A 25,553-nucleotide genomic window follows, 5' to 3' on the forward strand; every position below is an offset into this window, starting at 1 on the left:
ACCGACCGCTCTACCTCTTCTTTCTAAAACTGGCTCTGGAACACAATACTATGCTCACTCGTGGTTCTGTTATTTGTCTTTTCTTTTCCATTTGTCTCTTTAATTTTTCTCTCTCATGACTCGGTTCCCTTTTAAAACCCTGTAGGACACAGGTGTAGCAATCATAGATCCAGCACTGGTGAAAGAACAAGTCAATCCCGCACATGCACATATGGATCACCAAAGCCCACATCTGCCTATCTACCATGCTACCAAGGCCCCACCTGAAAACCTTAAAATGCACTTGACACACACTTGCTGTCTCACAGTTGTACTCCTATGCAGAGCTTCAAGTGCTGCAATGCGTTTCTTGTAGCATGGTGACCAGAACTGCAAACAATGCTGCAGATTCAGACTCACTATTCCATTATATAGCCTAAGCCTTCCATCTCTTGATTTATATTCAAAAGTTTTTATTATATAACCTAACATTTTATTTGTCTTTTTAATTGCTTTTGTGTATTGCTTAGTTGATGAGACCATTGTGTCAAAATTAAACCCTAACTCCTTCTCACTTCTGTTAACCATTTTGTATTTATTTTTGATGTTTCTTTTGACCATGTGTGGCACTTTGCACTTTTTAACATTAAACTGAAAGTGATAATGTTTTCAGAAGTCATTAAAACAAGATAATTTTCAGACATTTCAGATGCATTTTGAGATATTGGAAAGGGCATTTGCAGATGTCTAAAATAACTTAAGATGCAGATAAATTAATGTTTTTTCAAAAACTCTTAAAATAACTTGCTATTTATTTGAATGTTCTCACCTATATAACAACCTCTGCAATTCTCAAAAAGTCAAATAAAGTTCAATACACCTTAAAATGAAAGAGGCTACTCATTTTGTGATATCACTAAATGAATTTGAGTTATCTTAAAATGCACAGAAAGTAAATGCAACATGTCTTGAGTTATCTCAAATTGCAAATGAACTTATTCTATGATATCTAGAAGTGTATTTGAGATATGCCAAAATGCCCTGCTAGTTATTATCTCAACATATCATGCCACTTGGCTGAAGAGGCGGCATGCCAGTACACAGTGCAACCACTGAGTATACTGTAGAAGAGGGTAAGTATAGACAGAGAAGTCAAGGCAGTGTATCAGTGGTCGTCTGTGCTGACTTCACCACCCTCTGTAGTGCCCACTGGTTGATTCTGTGCCAGGATGTTACACAGTGTAACCAGTAGCCTTAAACTCCAGACCCAAATAATGCCTAACACAGTCATGGGTTCAGATAATGGATTTTTTTAATCCACCAAGCACTTTGTTCAATGAAGTACAGCCAATAACCATACAAACAATGAAACTCAATCCTCTCCTTCTGCATCCAGTTGAGTGTTGCCAGGTCCAGTATAAAAGGAACCTGCTGCCTTACCGCAAGGAGTTAGAGGCAGAAGGCAGTGGGCTGCATTTATGCTGGACTCAGAATGGCTTCTGGTGACCCAACATGACTAGTGGGGGATCTTCCAGGTTGGCTGGTGACCAGGGAAAGACCCCTTTTGGCACCCACGGACCTCAACAGACTCCAGTTCCTATAAACTCTTGTAGCTGTTCAAGCTGGGATGGCTCCAGTGGACCATTGCCATCTAATGGAATGGGAATGGGACTTCTCCTGGCCTCCGGCTTCTACTCATGCATCCCCTGGCACCATCCATTTTATCAATAAGTCATAGTGTCATCCAGGCGGGATGCCCATCTGTCATCTGTGGCACACACAGCAGCTAGTGAGGATGGATTCCACTTTGAATTTAGAGAAGTTGTTGAGGAGACATATTATAATGATATGGCCAAATCCTCACAAACCAGAATGGATGGCACGGCCAAGCTTGAATAATGTGCCTTTTGAACTAAAGCTGACATGAGTATGCAAATATGAGCTGCTCAGAGCTCTGCAGGGCACAGAAGAGCTCAATTTGCATGTTCTTGATAGATAAAGGAGCAGCTTCAGCCACAAGGAGGGCGGGAATGTGAGAATAAAAAGGGATACCAAGTTGGAAATTGTTGTGTACCATGTTTTGGAGATATAGGAACAAAATCTTGTTTGAAAGTCAGTGAACTTATCCTCATGTAAAAGATAACTACGGGGAAGCTACATGATTCTCAGCAGTTAATGTGTGCTGCCAGGAATCAGGAAACTAGGACTGTGAAAATGTGGTACAGGAAAGGATTAAAACAAAGTCATATCTCATGGCCACAACAATGGGAGGTTTGTTCTTTCTTGTTTCCTGGAATGTTTGCTAAAAAGCTAGGTCTCACTTGGAAAACTGCAAAAATGCAGTGTGTTTTTTTACTTCCTGGTAATATTTTTAGTAGGGTGTAAGAATGATGCACAACTGATGGGGCAGGTGATAATATCTAGGATAATGTTCCTTATATTTTATTTTATTAAAGGCCCCATTTCCTATATATAACTACCAGTGTTTATAGTGTTTATAAAAGGTATTCAATTCCAAATTTTTACATGTTATTGTTCTACAACTTTGAATCATGATGGATTTAATTTGGCTTTTTGACATTCATGAACAATAAAGGAGAAAAAAGAAGACTCTGATGTCAAAATGAAAACAGATTTCTCCAAAGTGATCTTAAACAGTAAGTTATGGCCTGCAGTAAGATATAACTGGAATGTCCGTCTAGATGACCTGAAGCTAAAGCCAGCAGTGTGTATTTGAAAATTGAACTAGATTCTTCATAAACACAAATTATCCAAAGGCATTGTTCCTAAACTGTAGGAAGCCTGAAGTTTAGATATTTAATGTAATCGACACCACGCACAGACTGCCTTGCCTGGTGGGACTGGCTACATTCCCTTGACTGTCCAGGAGGCCAATTCAATGAATTTATCAGGGGAGGCTCCATATCAAGGCTGTTTGCTCTCCCAACCCACTAGATGGCAGTATCCCTGGCCTTTGGTACCCATTTGGACACCTGCAAGGAATGCTGGAAACTGTAATTTAGAGGGGCACTCCTGCTGGGGTCCATGGGTGTCACCAGAGGATGCTACAGGGAGTTATTGTTCCCAGTTTATGAGACTTCCGTATGAGCTGGACATAATTCCAAAGGGCGATGCCCTGGCACTAGAAGTATTCCCATGTCTTCAATATAAAGAACCACACTGCCTTATCCAGGCCGGAAACACTCATCTGGGAGGAGCAGCGTAGAGAAGAAGGAAGACGACAGGATTATATTGCTGTGTGGAGGTATTCTGCCTAATAAAAGTTAGCATTTTTAACCCGGGACTGCATTGGTACGTTTGTGTTTGGAGTTTGGGTCGCTGTGGCACCCAGTGTTGATCTCACTCAGCAAAGCATTTTTTTGTTTTTGCATCATCTGTTTGTTTTCTGATTTAAAAATTGCAGTAATGATGGTGTCTATCAAAATATTTCACAGTAATTAGCCATTTGGAAATGTAGAAAAGCTAATGTGAACGTACACAGAAAATCTGACACTCAAGTAAATTAAAAATATTCTCAAAACATACTCTAGTACAGTAACAGCATATTTCTATTTTGCCACTATCCAAAACTGCCCACTACTCGGTAACTTATCACATGTGTGTATGGTTCTTTTTGTGAAGAAAAACCATCTAAAGCAGTGGTTCTTCTACCTGTGGGGCGGGCCCCCCTAGGGGGGCGTGAAGTTGTGAAAAAAAGAAAACAAGAAGAAAACAAGCACAAAAATATGAAAAAAATATCTGTTGAAACCAAAATAAATTAACTTAAACTACATTCTGATACTAGAACAATAAATATAGAGTTAGATAAATGTAGATAAAAGTTAAGTAGGTATAATAAAATATGCATCTACATTTAAAAAAAAATGTTGGGGGGGGCGTGATTAAAACTGTTATGAAAACTCAGGTTGCAAATACTTAAAGGTTGAGAAACGCTGTTCTAAAGTGTTTGCAAAAATGTACCCTTAGCAAGTTTCCAACTGTGTCCCCATGTTTAAGTTGAACTCATTTTAAAATAACATTCTTGATGCACAGGACTAATTCCCTTCAAAATTTTAAACATTATGTACCCTCATAATCTCTGGTTTCTTAAAGTGAAAAGGCTTCAGCTCCTTTAAACTCTCCTCATGGCTCATAACTCATAGTCCTGAATTGCTCTTGTTGCTCGTCTCTGGACTTTCTGTGTCCCTTTTTCATAATATGAAATCCAAAACTAGAGAGGCCTCACTAGTGTGTTATAATTCATTCTTGACTTGTACTCCACACATCAGGGACACCATATGTTGTGATGTGAAATTTTGCATACAAGTTGATAAATATTTTGTATGTCTTTATTTGTAACTTAGACAAAGCAATGTAATATTAGTGTTACATTATTGATAATAACAGCAATGGTTTGATGGTTTAAGAACCCCTTCCCCCCTTTTAGGACTGAGTCCTTTTGTAATGTTACGACAGGATTGGGGAAACTGCCTCAAACAAGTTTGGCTAATATTTCTCTGCTAAAGTCTCTCAGTAAACCCCCACAGGAAATCCTGGCTACCTAACTGCCACGTTTTACCTTAACATATGGTTTTGGGGGCAGGTGTTAAGGTATTATGTCCCCCCTTGGTCTGAAATATGGCTGTTTGGAACTGTCTTGTATCAAAAACCTTTAAGTACCATGATGCCCTATTGGCTCTAGGGGTTGGACAGAAAACCTATAAATTTGCTTGCTTTACCTCACCCTCTCTCTCTTACCAAACTGATGAAAGACCATATCACACCATGAACTGAAAAGGACAACACAATGAAGAGCACAGCTCAGCAGCCTTACTGAGACAGGCATGCGGCCTGTTCTGAAGAAAGCTGACCACAAATGATGCCTTAACTGAAGACATTTTAAGTAACTAACAAGTCTGTGTGCCGCCTGAAACTACACATCACCAATATTCAAATGTACTTTGAATATTGTTATTATTTTTGAATATTACCAATAATACATTATTTAAATTGTAACTTAACTCCTGCTTGTCTTTTACTACACCTAATTGCCTGAGGTTATACATGTAGAAGGGAAGGTGGGGAGAAGTTACATGGTACAGTACCTTATAAACAGTGGTAAGTCTGGGAGATCTGAGGCATTCTGACAAAGGCTACATATTAATAATACAAAAGGGGAAAGTAGAGCAATATATTACTCTACCAAGACAAAACAACATACAACCTAACATTAGATTAAGGATTAGAGATCTTTACTGTCACATACACTGCCAGAGGAGAATGAAATTCTTTTGCCAAAGTTGTAGTTAAGTAAACATAAATACATTAAATAAATAAGAGTAGCAAATAGATAGATAGATAGATAGATAGATACTTTATTAATCCCAAGGGGAAATTCACATACTCCAGTAGCAGCATACTGATAAAAAACAATATTAAATTAAAGAGAGATAAAAATGCAGGTATAACAGACAATAACTTTGTATAATGTTAACGTTTACCCCTCCGGATGGAATTGAAGAGTTGCATAGTGTGGGGTCTCCTCAGTCTGTCAGTGGAGCAGGACAGTGACAGCAGTCTGTCACTAAAGCTGATCCTCTGTCTGGAGATGATCCTGTTCAGTGGATGCAGTGGATTCTCCATGATTGACAGGAGCCTGCTCAGCACCCGTCGCTCTGCCACGGATGTCAAACTGTCCAGCTCCATGCCTACAAGTTACAAGCTATTTATTTATATTCTACCTAGCAGAATATAAATAAACAGCATGCATAAGTTCAGTATGTAAAATGAGAGCTTACAAAAAAGTATGATACTGTGCAATTCCACATAAACCAGCAGGTGGGTACAACACACAGTGTAGAGCAGGTAGGATCAGGTTACTGGGAGTACAGAGACCTTATGACCTGGGGGAATGTCCCTGAAACAGGTGAAGTGAGTGGCGAGGTGCTTCCCAGATGGCAGAATTGAAAATAGAGAATGCACTGGATGGCTGTAATTAGGGATGATGGATTCAGCTCTCCTCAGATATCTGTAGATATTATGAAGCTGTAGAAGGTCAACCCCAAATGATTTTTAGAAGCTGTATGAACAGTTCTTTGGAGGAGATTGCGTTCCTGGCAAGTCAGCTTACCAGTTACACTGGATGCATCCAGATACTTTCAGTAGTTTAGTGGTAAATGTTCACTAGTGTTTTAGTTCCCACCCTGAAATTTGTTAGCCTCCTTAAGAAGTAGAAGAAGTAAAATAATAATAAGAAGAAGCTTAACCTTTTTTAGTATGTAGGTGGTGTTAACAGACCACTAAAGGTAATCAGTATTTTGGACACCCAGGAACCTGAAGCTTCAAACTTTCTGGAAAAGAACTGATTTATTGTATAACAGGAATACAAAAGGTAGCAATTTTCTTAATGTTTTTAATTCCACTCTAAAGACACATGGAAGCAAAGTAACTTTTCCAGCACAGTGCAAACTCATCCTGTGATGTCCTTACTATTTGTAGCACAAATGCACGTCAGAAACTGTATACCACATTGTGGTCCTTGGTACATGCTCAGAAGGTCCAATCTTCTGCCCACAGATCAACTGCAGGTTTGGGCCTTTGGAGGCCTGAGCCTCTCAGTTTACTAGGGTCAGAGCTCCTCTGGGTGAGTCCTGTGTTTGTGCAGGCCAGGTAGGATTCTGGCCTTTTTAGATATTCTTGAAGTTTTGCCATTGTGTAGTACTTGAGTCACAATAGAAAGATGGGAGGCAAGATGATTGAAAGTCAGAATAACTGGGCCAAAACAAGAGACAGAAATCGTAGTCAGGGTGAGAAAAGATTTTAAAACCAAGAGGCTTTCAAATGAGGAAACAAACAGAACGCTGCATCTTTTTAACAAATACAAACTTCAATATACTTCAACCTTTATACTCCTTGACCTGCAATGTCACACTGTTCCTGACCCCTGATGTCAACCCTAACAACCACATTGCAATGGTCAACACTAAAGTCCCAAATCAGTGGTATCTTTAGAAAAAGTAAAAAAAGACACCACTGGATAATGCAAAAAAAAAAAAAGCCAATGGGAGTCAATGCATGACAATAACATTCATCATGCTAAACTTAATAAGCAATTCTCATTTTGTAAAGCACATTGTTATTGTTAACAGTGGAGAAATTGGCTCAAGTTTTTATTTGTTCTAATCTCAGTGCTGTCACAGGCTCCCAGGGCCATTTTTTTTCTCATAAAATGCACTTTAATTGGAATATAAGACATTCAATAAATATGAGGTCGCCATCAGCAACATTTGGGTAGCTAATAGATCAACTGTCCCAGTATCTCATTCAGATACTTTGACAACTTTTATAAACTTTCTGCTTCTATACTGGTAACTGTTTATTATAACTTACCCATCAGGTGTATGTGTGTGTGATCATGGACTGGACTAATGTCCCATCCAAGGTGGGATCTTGCCTTATTTATTCTTTGACATGAGTGTTTTACTGTGTCAGTAAGTAAGTATGTCCAGTACCTTAATATCAGTCAGATACTACATACATTCTAAGTGCTAGCTGACTCCTTCTTGGTGTCCATTACTCACACTGGATCTTACATTATGCCTCAATGTATGTATTCATGTAGAGCAGGCACTGTATGAGCGAATGCATTATGCATGTGTGTGCACTGAAGTGAACGCCAGTGTGAAAAAAATCATTTGGATAACGTCAACTTGGTTGCTGCCAGTAATAAGCGAGGCTTCCAACACTCAGTAGTCATCACATCACAGCAATACCTTGAGGAAGAAGTGATAGTTTTTCCAAAATAACATCCACACTGTATGTGAATGGTTAATTAATCATATTCATTTGCTTTTCATTTTCTGCTTTTATTTATTTAATGTGGCACATACAGTACAGTGCATTCAATGGCTTTCATTGTATATTGGTCATTTTTTATGTCAATATTATCATGTTCACAGTATGCAATAGTGCATAGTGTGATTGTTTTTATTGGTGGTTTTGCATAAATGGTTTTACCATTTTTATTCATTCAGTCACTGTTGGATGGGAAATTAGTGGAAAACTCAAGACAATTTTTTTACATAGAAAACAGTTTACCTGGAATGCACAGTATATGGTCAAATGTTTGTGGACAACTGACAGTCTTACTTGTATGAGCTTATTGGATGTTCCTTTCCAAAACTATCATCTCCTTTGCAGCTCCAACAGCCTCCACTTTTCTGTGAAGTCTTTCCACAAAATTTTGGCGTGTGTATGTGGGAATTTATACCAAAAGAACATCTGTGAGGTCAGGTAGTGCTGTTGGACAAGAAGGCCTAGCGTGCAATCAACCTTTCAATTTATCCCAAAGAAGCTCAATATGATTGAGGTCGGGGCTCTGTATGGGCCACTGGAGTTCCTCTTTATGGACTTTGCTTTGTGTACAATGGCAACGTCAGAAGAAGGTAGCATGGTTTGATTAGTATGGCATAGTGGTTAAGGCTATGGACTTCAAATCAGCTCCTGCGGCTGAGACTGTGTGAGCATGAGCAAGTTACTTGATCTGTTTGTACTGCAATTGGAAAAAAGTAACCATTTGTATCATAAATGTTGTAAGTTACCTTGGATAAAGGTGTTGCCAAATAAGTAAATGAACCTTTTCTTTTAGATTATGTGGCTGGCCAGGTGTGTATGTGCTATTTACTTTTAAAGAGACGGTGTCAAGATGTACTATCGTAAGGCGAAAAACCAGCAGTGGAGGTGTGATGCCCTGGGCAGTGTTACTGTATGCTGGAAAACTTTATTTCATGGCATACATGTGGATGTTACTTTAACATGTACCACCTGCCTAAAGATTATTGCAGACCATGTTCACCCCTTCATGGCAATGGTATTCCCTGATGGAAATGGACTCTTTCATCAGGATAATGCATTTTGCCACACTGCAAAAATTGTTGAGGAATGGTTTAAGGAACATGACAAAGAGTTGAAGGTGTTGACTTGGCTTCTAAATTCGCTAGATCTTTAGTCTAAGTGGGCATCTGTGGGGTGAGCTAGCAAAAGAAGTTTGATCCATTGAGACCCCAACTCACAACTTACTTAAAGGATCTGCTGCTAACATCTTGGCACCAGATACCACAGGACACCTTCAGAGGTCTTGTGGAGTCCGTGCCTCAATTGTTCAGAGCTGTTTAGGTGGCACGAGTGGATCCTATGCAATATTATTGAGGTGGTTTTAATAATGTAAATGTTTAAATAATCTCTGACCACCAAAGAACTTAGAGAAGCATTAACTGCTGCTAAGAACACCCACCATGGCAGAATAATAGAAAGTGGCCACAATAACCCAAGGATTTTGTTTTCTGTAGTTAATAAACTACTCGAACCTGCATCTGGCCCAACTACCTCTTCTACTGAAGTCTGTGAGGATTTCCTCCACTTTTTCTGTATCAAAATTAAAGATTTAAATAATTCAACTAACATAAATACATCATCTCTTTATATCTTTCCCACTCCATCCAGCTCCTTCTCTAAGTTCTCACCAGTCACATCTGCTTTTGTTAATGACCTGCTTTGTAAGATGAGGCCGACTACTTGTGTACTGGACCCCATCCCCAGCACACTACTTAAATCCTGCCTTCATGCCATAATCCCGACTGCTACAAGAATAATAAACTCATCCCTTGACACAGGCTCTGTGCCGCTCACTTTTAAAATCGCTTCTGTAACCCCAATGTTAAATAAGTCTGGTCTTGATGCTGACAATCTTAACAATTTCCGGCCTATTTCCCACTTACCTTTCCTGTCAAAAGCTCTTGAGCGTGTTGTAGCTTCCCAGCTTACTAATTACTTAACGTTTAATAATTTGATCGAAACCTTTCAGTCTGGTTTCAGGGTGCAGCACAGCTGTGAAACTGCTCTGCTACGGGTAACCAATGATCTGCTTATGGCAGCAGACTCTGGACAAACCAGCATATTAATTCTATTAGACCTCAGTGCAGCATTTGACACTGTCAGACATGACATTCTACTGTCTAGAATGGAGAACATGCTGGGTATCTCTGGCACTGCCCTCCAGTGGTTCAAGTCCTATCTGACTGATAGGCAAGAGTTTGTTAGTCTTGGCAACAGCAGATCCAGCTTGGCGCCAGTCACACAAGGAGTTCCTCAGGGCTCTGTCCTTGGCCCTCATCTCTTCTGTATTTATATGCTTCCCCTTGGCCATATTATTTGTAGCTATGGACTGGGCTATCATTTTATGCAGATGATACTCAACTCTACTTCAATGTTAAAAGTGGAACTTCATCAGAGCTTTCTCAGCTCACAACCTGCCTTAGTGAAATTAAAACCTGGATGGAGCAGAACTCTTTAAAATTAAACTGCAACAAAACTGAACTCCTGCAAATTGGGACTAAATGAGCTCCTTCCCAGTCAATCTTAGTGGTGATCTCATCAGACCTGCCTCTACTGCAAAGAATCTTGGTGTCATTTTTGATTCCTCTCTTTCTTACTGCACCCACATAAATCACATTAAGAAACTTTCTTACTTTCACCTCTGTAACATATCCCGTGTCCGCTCCTTCCTCTCCTTTTCTAATGCTGAGAAACATGTCCATGCCTTTATCACATCCCGCATAGATTATTGTAACTCGCTGTTGGCAGGTGCCCCTTCTAATCTTATATCACAGCTCCAGCTTATTCAAAATTCAGCTCCAAGAGTCCTTACTCGAACCAGCAGCAGCGAGCACATCTCACCCATCTTGCTCCATCTTCACCATCTTCACTGACTCCTTGTGTCTTACAGATTCGAAAATAAAATCCTACTAATAACCTACAAAGCCTTAAATAACCTAGCGCCAAACTACATCAGTGACATTCTCCATCACTGTGTGTCTGCCTGCCCACAGAGTCCTCTGATTCTGGAAATCTTGTTGTGCCCCACACTAATCTACACTCCATGGGTGACAGGGCCTTCAGCTGTATAGCGCCCAGACTCTGGAATGACCTACCGAAATTAATCAGGTCAGCTGACTCCATGAATTATTTAAAAAAAAACAACTCAAAACTCATCTGTTCAGGAAGGCTTTTAGCTCTACTTGACTTCATTCCCCTTCTCTCAGTTTACCTCTCTGTCAAGATGCTCATGTAACCTGTGTGTGTGTGTGTGTGTGTGTGTGTGCTAAACCATCAATTCTGTTGTCTGTTAGGCTTTCTCTGAATTTACTGTCTTAATCTTTTTTATTTATTTATTTGCTTTGTACTATGCTATATACTATATACCCTGCCGTTCCTTCTTATATTCTGTAAGTGCGCTATATAAATTAAATGTATTGTTATTGTTTTATTATTAATGTGACTGATCCGTGTTATTTATTGATCTAAAACATTCAGCCAACTTTATGCCATTCAGTGCTGTAGGAGCTTAACAAACCCTAAATAAAACACTAGTCTATCATGATTGACACTTACTGCATACCAGGCCAGCATAGATTCACCAATTAACTTGTAACCAACATATTTTAGGGCATGAGTGGGAAGCAGAGGCCCTAGGAGAAATTCACAAAGAGTAGACAGTGAACCAAGGCCTTTAGAGGATGCTGGTGAGGTATCACCAGTAACTGTTGGGCCATTGTACAGTTTTATTATTTATGTTTATAACATACCTAAAAGAACTATAATACACACAACAGACAAGTCATGATTCAAATAAACCTTATTTTACATAATACCTTTTCTTTACACCTTTTCCCTTCTCCAAACCTCTCTGGTAAACTTTGTCTTTCGTCCTCTCCAGACACCAACTCCATGAGTGAGGGTTAGGGAGGCATCCCCTTCTCAACCAGACCTTGGAGTAACTCTTATGCCTCGATATTCCACAGCAGAACCTCTTCTGGAGCAGGTAGGAGTCCCTCAAAATAGGGACATCTACTCTCAGCAGCTCCCTCTTCTGGTGCCCATGGCACCCAGCAGGGTTGCCCAAAAGGACTATAGTTCCCAGATTGTACAATGGATGTGTACATATGGGTGATCTTATAAAGGGATGCTGCCTTCTAATTCATTGGTGGAGTTTACAGCCCTGTGTGACTAGCCAAGGAGTCAAGAAGCTACAGAAAGTATTATTGAACAAGTGGGCCCCAATTTAATCAGGCTAGATATTAAGAACATGCAAAATAAACAGCACATGAGGGTTATAAAACAAAAGAAAGTAGAGCCCCTAAGAGATCCTCTCAGTGGTGGTGAGTCTGTAAAATGACTGCCTCCTTCTGTTGCCAGGTTGAATTAGAATACTGGCTTCTGGAAGTAGTTGGGCTTAGTCATGGAGAATCAGAAGTGCTGTTACTTGTCCTCTGGAAAATATCCTTCTGAATGCTGCATTAGCAAAAGCTGCCCCTGACCCAATCTGGTATTGCTTACCTGTACGGAGTCCTGATGATATCTCCTATGTGCACATTCTTGAAAACCAATATGCAGTCTACCCCTGTCCCATTTAGGAAGGGGAACACCAGCCATCCTGGTCAAGACATCCATCCACTTACAGTCTCCATCCACTAAATAGGCAACAGCACATCAAATCCCATTAAGGAAGTCAGTCCATCCCTGCCTTCCATTACAAGAAAGAGGACTTACAACATGCAGAATCCAGTTATTTTCACTCTGTAGTCACAGACTCATTAATGAAACAGGTCAGGAACAATCCCCATTCAAGTCTAACCCATGTTTTGCACTTTGTCCAGTTTCAAAAGATGCACAAATGTAGTTCTAAACAAACAAAAAGAAAGAATATACAGTGTGAACAGAACCCGGGCATAAACAGGCAGTCATGTTGTTAATGCACCACCACACGATTATTTACAAATATATACAAGTTGTTAAAGTGCACACAAACCCCCAAAGTCCTCGAAAGTCCAGGCCTCTCTCACACACTGCCTTTCTTCGGGCCGCCTCCACTCTCGCGTCTCCTGCTTTGTCCTACTTCCACCCGACTCCAGCCCTAAATGTAGGGAGGCGGCCCCTTTTATTCACACCCGGATGTGCTCCAGGTGCTTCCTGGCAATCTTCCACCGACACGCCCCCGTGTGGCGGAAGTGCCGGCTGTATCCCCGGAAGCACTCCAGGTGTCCCTGCTCCTCTTCCCCCCAGCACTTCCTGGTGTGGCGGAAGTGCTGAGGTCCAGGGTTCCCAAGGCATCGGGGCGCCCTCTGGCTCTTAGCCTCCGCCAGCCGTGGCAGCACCCCTTCACCAGCGGAGAGTCCTTTTGGCAGACGGTCCGTCTCCTGCGGGCAGGTCCCCAACGAAGCGGGTCCTACTGCTTGTCCAGGGTCCTGTCTTGTAATGAATAGAAACAAAGGGGCAGAGCCGCTGCCTGGACACCCTTCCCTGGTGTCCCTCTGCATTGCGTAGTGGCAGCACTCCCATCACCGACCGGTACCCCGGCACTTGCCTGTTCAGCACCCCCTCCGCGGGTTCTGTGTCCCTCCTGTCGGTGAAACAGATGGGACTGCCTGCAGTCCTTTCCTCTCCGCTGACCTCATGGGTTCCCTTTGCCCCCACAGGCGGCCAGCACTCGGACGTGTGCACCCAGCACCATGTCCCTTCCTATCAGAGGAACTGGCATTCACCCTTCGATTCCTTCTGTCACTCTGGGACTCTGCATAAAAAGAGACTCCTTCCCGTCTGCGTCCCTGTTGAGTGGCGCGAGACTGCCGCCGACTCGGGGCGGACGGCACTAGGACCTGGGGCACTCAACAGCTCGTGTCCTGCCAGCCCTCTCGCTGTCTCTGCCCTGATCGCGCGCACAGCCCCCTTGCGCCACATCCACTGTCGGAGGTCTGCCTACTCGATGCTGATCATTGGTATCACAGCCGACTTCAGCAGACCCTCCTTTATGCTGTACGGGGACGGCCGCACTCACCTTCCCCGCCGTACACCCCCGACTGAAGAATCCAGCGTCGCGCCGTCTAATCACCGTCAGCAGCTCTTCGATTGACGCGACCGCCTTCATCTCCAGTACTCGCAAATCCACCCGGAGGGCACGTAACACCTGTGACAAATGCTGCTCCGTGGGCTGAAGGCACGCCTCCAGCTCCGACAGAGCAGCCGAGAAAGACAGGAAGTTAACCGACGCGGAGCTCACCTGTCTGTCAGCTCCAGACGCTGGTGACCTCCTGTGGGCCTCTTCCTCCGGCCAAATCGGGTCTCCCCCCAGCACGTGATGGACATTCCTTCTACCCGCCTCTCTCCAGTCAGCGGCGGCACGCAAGACACACCATCCAATCGCGTGCCTGTCACGGGGAGGGACTTCTGGTCCGTGGCCATTTTGGCTCTTTTCTTCCCAGTGCGGCGGCATGCTGGCTCTTTGGGTTGCAGCTTCTCCCTCTCAGCAGCTCTCCCAGCTGCTGCTGCGTCAACGAGGTGCCACGGATCGACATGCGCCTGCCACCGACAAGGATCCAGGCAGCCCCTGCCTGCAAAACACAAAACACACGCGGCCCCGCAGGGCTGGTTGCCAGCAAGCAGTGAACTTACCTCCCGGGTCCTGTCTGTCCGGGGAAATGTCCCCGGCATGGCCTCTCTAGGTGACATGCCGTCCCGGGCGCCTTCTGCTACGGCGTGTTCACAGGAACCCGCTGCACTCCAGCTACACCCGATGTTTTCATCCTGCACCCATGGCGGTCCGTGGGGTACCTTTCTTCAATGGGGCTGTGTGCACGCCACTTCCGCGGCACGTGGGTGGGATCCCCTGCTGCACCAGGCTGTCCACAAGATTTTTAAGTACAGGTCCCCGCCTTGGAACAGGCGGACAATCCTGCTGACTACGCCAGACGTGAACGGAACCCGGGCACAAACAGGCAGGCATGTTGTTAATGCACCACCACACGTTTATTTATAAATATATACAATTCGTTAAAGTGCACGCAAACCCCCAAAGTCCTCAAAAGTCCAGGCCTCTCTCACACACTGCCTTTCTTTGGGCCGCCTCCACTCTCGCTTCTCCTGCTTTGTCCTACTTCCACCCAACTCCAGCCCTGAATGAAGGGAGGCGGCCCCTTTTATTCACACCAGGTGCTCCAGGTGCTTCCCGGGAATCTCACACTGACACGCCCCCATGGGGCGGAAGTGCCGGCTGTATCCAGGGTTCCCAAGGCATTGGGGCGCCCCCTGGTGGTGACCATGTGCCCCTACAGGGTTGGGCTTCCAAGCCCTCTACCCATGGCCCCCAAAGTGACCAGGGTGGCAGCCCCCATGTGGTCCAAGGCGGGCACACGCCCTCTTCCGGTCCTCCAAGGCGTCCCGGCCGGGTCGTCGCCCCTGACATCCCTGACAACAGGTAACTACAGTAAGTGTTAAATTGGTCCTCTCTGGTCAGTTCTCTTCATCCCTGCCACAGTCAGAACTGGTTTTATTTCAGATGACTACCTGTTGAAGCTCATCGAGAGAATGCCAAGAGTGTGCAAAGCAGTAATCAGAGCAAAGGGTGGCTATTTTGAAGAAACTAGAATATAAAACATGTTTTCAGTTATTTCACCTTTTTTTGTTAAGTACATAACTTTACATGTGTTCATTCATAGTTTTGATGCCTTTAGTGAGAATCTACCAATGTAAATGGTCATGAAAATAAAGAAAACACATTGAATGAGAAGGTGTGTCCAAACTTTGGGCCTGTACTGTATATATATATATATATATATATATATATATATATATATATATATATATATATATATATATATATATATATATATATATATATATATATATATATATATATATATGTACTGTATATATATATATATATATGTATATATATAATTCTTTTAAACACCTTTTACTGATGTTTATCAATTCTTTTTTTAATGACACCTTGTTTAATACATATCACTGCATGGTGTCATTTTGAGACCAACTGTGCACACATTTTGTTTCATAATGCTGAACTGGTAAGCGGGAGTCTTCAGATTAACCACAGGACAAATTGTAGACATTTCCTGTTAACTTTGATTAAAGAATAGAAAAACCTGCAAACTTTTGGGGGCAATTATTGTATAATGTGAATAAAAAATTATATGAAATAATTGAAGGCCATTCAGGTAATTCGGCTTGTTTGGCTAACTTATACAGTCATGCGAAAAAGTAATTAAATAAGTTCAAGAATATCACCTTTATCTGTGGGCACTGTTTGCATGAAGATCTACTATTTGTCTGTTCAAATATGTTAAAAAGTCATCAGTTTCTATGGGACGTATGTCCTTTTTCACATATTAATAGTGCCATAGCATAACAAAATATTCTCCAAACAGATTAGTTCAGTTCAAGGTTTCAGGGCCCTAAAGCCTAACCTGTTAGGAACTGAGGCAGCATCAGAGAGGGCCACATTTATACTAAAGAGAGGTGGCTTTGTGCTTCATAAATAAAAAGAAAAATATTTAAATAAGCTTGGCAATAAATCGGCACGATCTCCCTGTTCAGAAGATCTTCTTACTGTAACATGTTCTCATTTTGGGATTTCAAACTCTCCATCCATCCATCCATTTTCTAACCCGACTGAATCCGAATACAGGGTCATGGGGGTCTGCTGGAGCCAATCCCAGCCAACACAGGGCACAAGGCAGGATCAAACTCTCCAGCAACAATTCATTTTCTTGGACACTAAAGAAAACAATATCAATCAGCCTTAATCTCTAAAGTGCGACTGTATAATGGTTATGGTATGGCACTGGTAAAACAAAGTCTCAGCTTTAGTCTACATAGTTGGATTACTATATAACCAAAGAACTGCTTAAACAGTCAATGGTGCAACAGTTGAAATAAATGACTTTATAAAATTATATTGGATGAAAAAATTAACTAAATAAATAAATATACAGTGTCTATAAAAAAGTAACCATTAAATTAAAAGTTTCCATTTTAACATTAGGTCAATATGCAAACAAATTGTGCCCCATAGCCTCCGTTTAAAGATCCAGTGTGTGCAAGATATTTTTTTTTTAATTTATAGATAAAGCTTAACTTTAGAATACAGTTTTGTATGGCATATATACTATGCTCTTTGACTTGAAAAATACTGAACTTACCCTTTAAATCCACTTTGATTCAATGTTGTATAACATGAAAATATGAACATTTTTATAGGGATAAATACTTTTTATAGGCACTGTATTTACAGCCATACTATTTCATAGCGCATTTCAAGAAGCTTTGTATTATTGTGAAATGTCCAAACCAATGTATTTAGCAAAAGAAAAAACAAAGAAATTTAAGAAACATGACAAATTATAAGAGACTATTCAGTCCATCAAGTCTGTCTGTTTAGCTAATAGCTAAGCTGTCCCAATATCACATCCAAATTCTTCTTAAAGGTTGTCAAGGTTTCTGCTTCAATTCCATGTCTCTGCAGTTTGTTCCAGAGTCCCACAACTATCTGAGTAAAGAAGTGCGTCTTGGCTTCAGTCTTACATGCACTTCCCCTTAGTTTGCACTGATGTCCCTGTGTAAGATGAAAGAATTCTGCTGGATCTACTTTTTAAATGCCATGGAGGATTTTAAACTCCAGGATTAGGTCTCCTCTTCTCCTCTGCTCAAGACTAAACAGGTTTAAGTCTCTGAGTCTGTTATAGTAGGGCATGTTCTTAAGTCCCATCATTCACCTTGTTGCTCTCCTCTGCACAGCTTCAAGTGCTGCTCTGTCTTTCTTGTAGCATGGTGACCAGAGCTGCACACAGTACTTTAGATGCTGTCTTACTAGTTACTAGCATTATAAAGTTTGAGCATAATGTCTCTTGATGTAAATGTAACAGTTTTTTATGATATAAGCTAACATTTTATTTGCATTTTTAATTGCTTCTGAACATTGCTAAGCCGATGAACATATTTTATCAACATAAAAACCTAAATCCTTTCCAGAGATTGCTTCCTGTATAATAGTTTCTCCCATTTTGTATTTATAATTGAAGTTCCTTTTGCACATGTGTAGCACTTTGCACCGTTCTACATTAAACTACATGTTCTAGGTGTTTGCCCAGTTTTGAAGGTTGTCCAGGTCTTTTTGATTCTTTTTGCTGCCACCTCATTGACTGCCATCCCTCTATTTTTAGTGTCATCTCTGAATTTCACAAGTTTACTAACTATAGTACAATCAATGTCTTTAATCAGACAAAGAAGGCAAAAGAAAATGCAAAATCAGACATTTACATAAGCACATACAGTGGTGTGAAAAACTATTTGCCCCCTTCCTGATTTCTTATTCTTTTGCATGTTTGTCACACAAAATGTTTCTGATCATCAAACACTTTTAACCATTAGTCAAATATAACACAAGTAAACACAAAATGCAGTTTTTAAATGATAGTTTTATTATTTAGGAGAAAAAATCCAAACCTACATGGCCCTGTGTGAAAAAGTAATTGCCCCTTGTTAAAAATCACCTAACTGTGGTGTATCACACCTGAGTTCAATTTCCGTAGCCACCCCCAGGCCTGATTACTGCCACACCTGTTTCAATCAAGAAATCACTTCAATAGGAGCTGCCTGACACAGAGAAGTAGACCAAAAGCACCTCAAAAGCTAGACATCATGCCAAGATCCAAAGAAATTCAGGAACAAATGAGAACAGAAGTAATTGAGATCTATCAGTCTGGTAAAGGTTATAAAGCCATTTCTAAAGCTTTGGGACTCCAGCGAACCACAGTGAGAGCCATTATCCACAAATGGCAAAAACATGGAACAGTGGTGAACCTTCCCAGGAGTGGCCGGCTGACCAAAATTACCCCAAGAGCACAGAGACAACTCATCCGAGAGGTCACAAAAGACCCCAGGACAACGTCTAAAGAACTGCAGGCCTCACTTGCCTCAATTAAGGTCAGTGTTCACGACTCCTCCATAAGAAAGAGACTGGGGAAAAATGGCCTGCATGGCAGATTTCCAAGACACAAACCACTGTTAAGCAAAAGAACATTAGGGCTCGTCTCAATTTTGCTAAGAAACATCTCAATGATTGCCAAGACTTTTGGGAAAATACCTTGTGGACTGATGAGACAAAAGTAGAACTTTTGGAAGGCAAATGTCCCGTTACATCTGGCATAAAAGGAACACAGCATTTCAGAAAAAGAACATCATACCAACAGTAAAATATGGTGGTGGTAGTGTGATGGTCTGGGGTTGTTTTGCTGCTTCAGCACCTGGAAGGCTTGCTGTGATAGATGGAACCATGAATTCTACTGTCTACCAAAAAATCCTGATGGAGAATGTCTGGCTATCTGTTCGTCAACTCAAGCTGAAGCGATCTTGGGTGCTGCAACAGGACAATGACCCAAAACACACCAGCAAATCCACCTCTGAATGGCTGAAGAAAACAAAATGAAGACTTTGGAGTGGCCTAGTCAAAGTCCTGACCTGAATCCAATTGAGATGCTATGGCATGACCTTAAAAAGGCGGTTCATGCTAGAAAACCCTCAAATAAAGCTGAATTACAACAATTCTGCAAAGATGAGTGGGCCAAAATTCCTCCAGAGCGCTGTAAAAGACTCATTGCAAGTTATCGCAAACGCTTGATTGCAGTTATTGCTGCTAAGGGTGGCCCAACCAGTTATTAGGTTCAGGGGGCAATTACTTTTTCACACAGGGCCATGTAGGTTTGGATTATTTTTCTCCCTAAATAATAAAAACCATCATTTAAAAACTGCATTTTGTGTTTACTTGTGTTATATTTGACTAATGGTTAAATGTGTTTGATGATCAGAAACATTTTGTGTGACAAACATGCAAAAGAATAAGAAATCAGGAAGGGGGCAAATAGTTTTTCACACCACTGTATATATATATATACATATTATATATGTATATATGTACATATACAGTATATGTACATATTGTTTACACACACACACACATCTGTGTGTGTGTGTATGTAAACAATATGTAGACAGACATAACTGACAGTTACCACTAAGGGTCAGAACAGTAGAGTCAGCATTTGTACATCAAAACAAAAGAGTCATACAAGAATAAAATGCAGGGATAACAGATCTGAAGGCAAGATAGAGAAAACTGGTGGAACTTCAGTCATAATTGTGGGTAGAGGTTCAGGTCCATATTGACCAGTGTGTCCAACGGTGCCTCCTAAATACTACAAGAAGCAGAAGATGCACATGGCAGGAGCAATACAGCTAAAGGAGTATCAAATGGTTAAAGGTCTCTTAGAACCTTAAAAAAGCTAACATCAAAAATTCAGATATCCTGGGTGATGGAAGTTTACACATTTTATAAGTGGTAGTGCAGAGGTTGTTAAAATGAAGTTAGGAGAAGAAGCTTGTTTAAATACCATCGTGAACTGAGGCTCATAACATGGAGAAAAGGATGAAGCGAGATGTGGAAGGGAATCTGTATATCAGAAAAAGAGAGGCAGGAGTATCCATCCATCCATGCATCCACTTATTATTCAACTCGCTATATCCTAACACAGGGTCACGGGGGTATGCTGGAGCCAATCCCAGCCAACACAGGGCGCAAGGCAGTAGTACACTATATAGATAGAAATATACATAGTGTTTATATAATACGATGGACATTCAAAAAGTTTCTGCATTTTTTTAACTCTATTTGTTAAGAATTTCAAAAAGCAAATTACATCACTTTTCTACATAGTCACCTTCATTTGCGATGCAATTTTCCCAGCTTTGTACCAACTTTTTGGTACAAACGAGGGCAGGGCGACAGCCCACCTCAGGGCACACACACACCAAGCACACACGCAAGGGACAATTTAGGATCACCAATGCACCTAACCTGCATGTCAGAGGACTGTGGGAGGAAACCACAGCACCCGGAGGAAACATACGCAGACACGAGGAACGATTGTTCTAATGTTCTAATATTCTAATATTCTAAGTACTACTAACACAAAAAGGGGGTCATCTGCATTTATACCCAATTGCTAATACCAATCAGTCCAGAAATGCCTGGATAGAACATGTTCTACCACTCTGTCTATATGTTTAAACATCTTTACTAAACTTTAACTTGTTCAAAACTATGCTACGTGTATTCTTAATCTCACCTTCAACAGCTGTCACTAGACTACCAATGTATGAGCTTGCATGACGACAAAACTCTTTTTTTTTTTTAGTTTCAATAAGATGTTTCACTTCTGGCTCATCCAGAGAGAGGCATTGATGTTATTTTTATTTACAGGTGTTATTTGCTTTGCTCTCTATGCCTGTGCTGTGGTCCATGTGTTTTGTGAGTAGTCTCGCCTAAGGGATGGGCCACTTGCCAACCACTGCCAGGAACTGCCTTTGCCCTAAAAAAACAGAGGTTCTCTCACAGTTCCTGGCAGGTCATTTTGAATGTGATTGGAAGTGTTTGGAAAGCAGCATCATTCTGGTGCACTGACTCCCTGAGTCTGCATGGCTCCAAGATAGAACTTATCAGCCACTGATAGATCTATTGGAAATGACACTTTGGACATCATCAACTACGATGGTATAGGGTGGTTCTTCCTTTTGTGGCTTGACTTCACAAAATACAAAAAATGTGTCATACAGATATAATAAATAATAAATAAACTGAATAATATTAATAAAATTATATAAACATGTGGGCGGCACGGTGGCGCAGTGGTAGCGCTGCTGCCTCGCAGTTAGGAGACTCGGGTTCGCTTCCCGGGTCCTCCCTGCGTGGAGTTTGCATGTTCTCCCCATGTCTGCGTGGGTTTCCCCCGGGTACTCCGGTTTCCTCCCACAGTCCAAAGACATGCAGGTTAGGTGGATTGGCGATTCTAAATTGTCCGTAGTGTGTGCTTGGTGTGTGTGTCCTGCGGTGGGTTGGCGCCCTGCCCGGGATTGGTTCCTGCCTTGCGCCTTGTGATGGCTGGGATTGGCTCCAGCAGACCCCCGTGACCCTGTGTTCGGATGGATGGATGGATATAAACATGTGAAACATAATTAAAAATGACTAAAGAAGGCACCAAAAAGGAAAATACACATAAGTCAGGGAATACCCTGGCTAAAACATACCAGCACTCTTCAAGGGTCACCTCTGACCAGCGTGTAGAGATTTGGGGTATTTGTTTTGGTATATTTGGAACTCTCAAGAGGACTGCTTAACATTGGATAGAATTAGTAGCCCCTACAGGTTCTCCACTTCTCTGCCAATACTACATAATGCATACCACTCACCTGTATAACTAGAAAAATGAATATTGAAAAAAGGTCCTCCCATGTAGTAATCTCAAATGTTTAACTTCTAACATTCCACTGGCATCATCAACTGTTGTGTAACCTGGAAGCAACCTGATTCACCTAGTCTACGCCATGGTGGCAAACAAAATAATCCCACTAAAGGTGGACATTAAAACTTGTTAGGTGTTAAGTCATTATAAAGGAGACATCAGTGGCAGAGGGGAACTCAGCTAAGACAATTTATGCATCTGTCATGTCAGGAAGGCACATAGTAACATCATTTTTGTATTTCGGTTAATGAGAGAAGGAGTGCAGTTGCAACACAATGCTTTGATGTCCACTTTGGTGTAACAGTACATCATTGCAAAGTGTGCAGCCTTTGCTTTTGAGGAAACACTTGTTCCTTTTTTAGAGTGAAATTTGCACCATTTATGTCAATTCATTTTGCAATTCATCCAGCAGGGAATGCAAACAAAAGAAATAGCACAAAGTTATCACCAACTTTCAGCCATAGACAGCTCTATCTGTGTCTGTGCCTAGCTAGTTGGACAGCTATGTATGGGGGCTGTTACCAGATAGATACACTGATCTTTAAACAAACCAGAAAATGTTAAACAAAAAACAAACATTTTTGGCCAAAAGAAAAGTCAGAAAACCATAGACGCATAGAAAACATTGAAAATCACACACCAATCGTTAATTCAATCCAAACGCAGGTAAGGGAAATGTCTGTGATGGCCTTTCATCTGGTCGCACTGAAAACATCACACATTGCACATTCCCCAGAAATCCTGGGAAAATTACACAGGCTAACATGAAACTTGCAGAATCACTGCACTTGCAAGAATCCAACAAGGCCTTTACAGAAAGATGATAAAAAAAATGATGTCTTTCAGGAGTAAATATAGAAATCAAAGTCAAATTCAGATTTGTTGAGGTGAACAATCTTAGTTTAGATGCAGAGAAGTCCTAAAAATATTCTAGAAATGGCACAAAAGACACCAATCATGGCAGCATTTCAGAAACGTATGAGAATTCCTTCACTATAACTACATTAAATGAGTCTGATTGAGGATTTTCTAGTGATAGAATAAGTTGTGAAAGATGACTCATCATATGACATGACCTCCAGTGGCCTAGCAATCATGAACATGCAAAAAATTATCACAAAATGACAGTGACAAACAAATTACAAATTGGTAGTATGAGAGAGAGAGGGAGAGATTGGGAGTATGCGCTGATAGCAAATTGCCGCACCCACTACAAGACGAACCACCTGGATTGAGACCCGAGTGCAGAGGGTGACACCTCAGCACTACACTGGAACAGTGAGATTTGTTTTTTTTATGGTGGCTGGAGTGCCAATCCTGACTCCAACCCCCAAGTTTTCCTACATGCAGGGCTGGATGCAGATTAACGTCATACCCAGGATGAAGCAATTGCAGGTTAATGGCTTACCTCAAAAGCCCAACAGAGTGGAGTCACTTCTAGTGATTACAGGATTCAAACCAGCAACTTTCCCACTGAATATATAAAAAAAAAAACAATATAAATGCATAAAAAATGATAACAATAAGGCAGACTGTATTCCCATCTACATCTAAAGGGATGTCTTGGAATGTTAGTTTTGGAAGTGGGCACCACACAACTCGACTAATATCAAAAATGCTCCTCAGTGATTTTATCTCCTCCAATTTCTGACAAAAACCTGGGCATCCCCATTTGTGTTTGCCATCTTCTAACGGTGCACAGCAAAGTTGCTCCTCACTGGGTTAATTTCATCCTCGTATGGCAGCTGCAAAGCCCAAGATGGCTGGGCACTACAGAAGGTGACAAAGTCAACACAACACATTACTGGCACACAGCTGCTATGTCTGCAAGCAGACAAGAGTTTGGGATTGTATCAGAGTCAAAGTCATGTGAAAAGAAGTATGAGTGTCGAGGCCAAAATGATAGACAAAAACCAAAACCAAAAGTCAAAAATCAAAGTAGTATGTTTGCAAAATAAGAGTTTGGATTAACGATTTGTAAAAGGGTTGTAAACTTGGATGAGGAAGTGATCCCATGGAGGATCTCTTAACTGATTGGTTTGTTAAGAAAGGTCACAACGTCAACAACAACTACAACAACATTTATTTATATAGCACATTTTCATACAAACAGTAGCTCAAAGTGCTTTACGTATTAAAGAATAGAAAAATGAAAGACACAATTATAAAACAAAATAAATCAACATTAATTAACATCGAATAAGAGTAAGGTTCAATGGCCAGAAGGGACAGAAAAAACAAAAAAACTCCAGACGGCTGGAGAAAAGAAGACATATCCCTAACAACAGGAGGGCTTGTTGATGGGAGCTGAAAATTGTGACGAGCAAAAAATCCCAAAATGTTGGACAAAACAGTCCAAAAAATGATAAACTAGCAATACAAAAAAACAAATCTTGGGATTTAGTCAGTCATTTCCCAAACCGCTTTATCCTAATACGGGGGTCTGCTAGAGCCAATCCCAGCCAGCACAGGGCACAAGGCAGGAACAAATCCCACCACAGGGCGCACACACCCACACACCAAGCACACACTAGGGACAATTTAGGATCGCCAATGCACCTAACCCAAATGTCTATGGACTGTGGGAGCAAAGTCACGCCTCCTAACTGTGAGGCAGCAGTGCTACCACTGTGACGCCCATAATCTTGGGATTTATCCATCCATCCATTACCCAACCCGCTATATCCCAACTACAGGGTCATGGGGGTCTGCTGGAGCCAATCCCAGCACAACACGCAAGGCAGTGTGCTAGCCTACTGCAGGGCACACACACAAGGGACAATTTAGAATCACCAATGCACCTAACCTGCATGTCTTTGGACTCCGGGAGGAAATCCAGAGCACCAGAACATGGGGAAAACATGCAAACTCCACGCAGGGAGGACCCAGGAAGCGAACTCAGGTCTCCTAAGTGCAAGGCAGCAGTGCTACCACTGCTCCACCGTATCGCCATCTTGGGATTTGCCTTATTGTAATTCCTGTCAGAAGAGGTAAAGGTCCCCTGTAGACCCTCTTACACCCTGAGCAGCCAAGCGATCGTTTAAAAATCTTTTGCTATATCATACAGGTGAACTACGCAACACACCAACACATACAACACCTCGTTTGCAAGTGATGGATGTTGACTTCACACTCCTATTAATCAAACTGTTACAGTTTATAGTAAATTGTTCCATATAAAGAATACCCAAGTGTTATGCATCAATCAAAAATTCCCTACCAATGGATTTCAGCCAATGCAATGAACCCTTCAACCGACCGAGCAAACATGAGGTATAAACTGACAGCTGGAAACAGCATCAAACCGGTCTTCTGATTTTTCGTGTGCTCATGCAAATTACTTTACAAAACAACAGCAAATATCTACAA

The 25,553-nt window shown here is 41.5% G+C and overlaps 1 protein-coding gene across 7 annotated transcripts in view; it reads left to right on the forward strand.

Moving 5' to 3' along the window:
* Positions 1-25,553, forward strand: part of LOC120524963 (prostaglandin D2 receptor 2-like) — a 136,959-nt gene that overhangs the window by 32,132 nt on the left and 79,274 nt on the right. The window contains exon 2 of one of the 7 annotated variants that reach the window (XM_039746878.1): positions 11,753-11,857. The exons of the other annotated variants lie outside the window; for them this stretch is intronic. The gene's annotated coding sequence lies outside the window, so the exon portion shown is untranslated. The remainder of the gene's footprint in view (positions 1-11,752; positions 11,858-25,553) is intronic. 7 annotated transcript variants of the gene reach the window in all.

Source organism: Polypterus senegalus, chromosome 3 (assembly GCF_016835505.1).
Source record: "Polypterus senegalus isolate Bchr_013 chromosome 3, ASM1683550v1, whole genome shotgun sequence".
NCBI lineage: Eukaryota > Metazoa > Chordata > Cladistia > Polypteriformes > Polypteridae > Polypterus > Polypterus senegalus.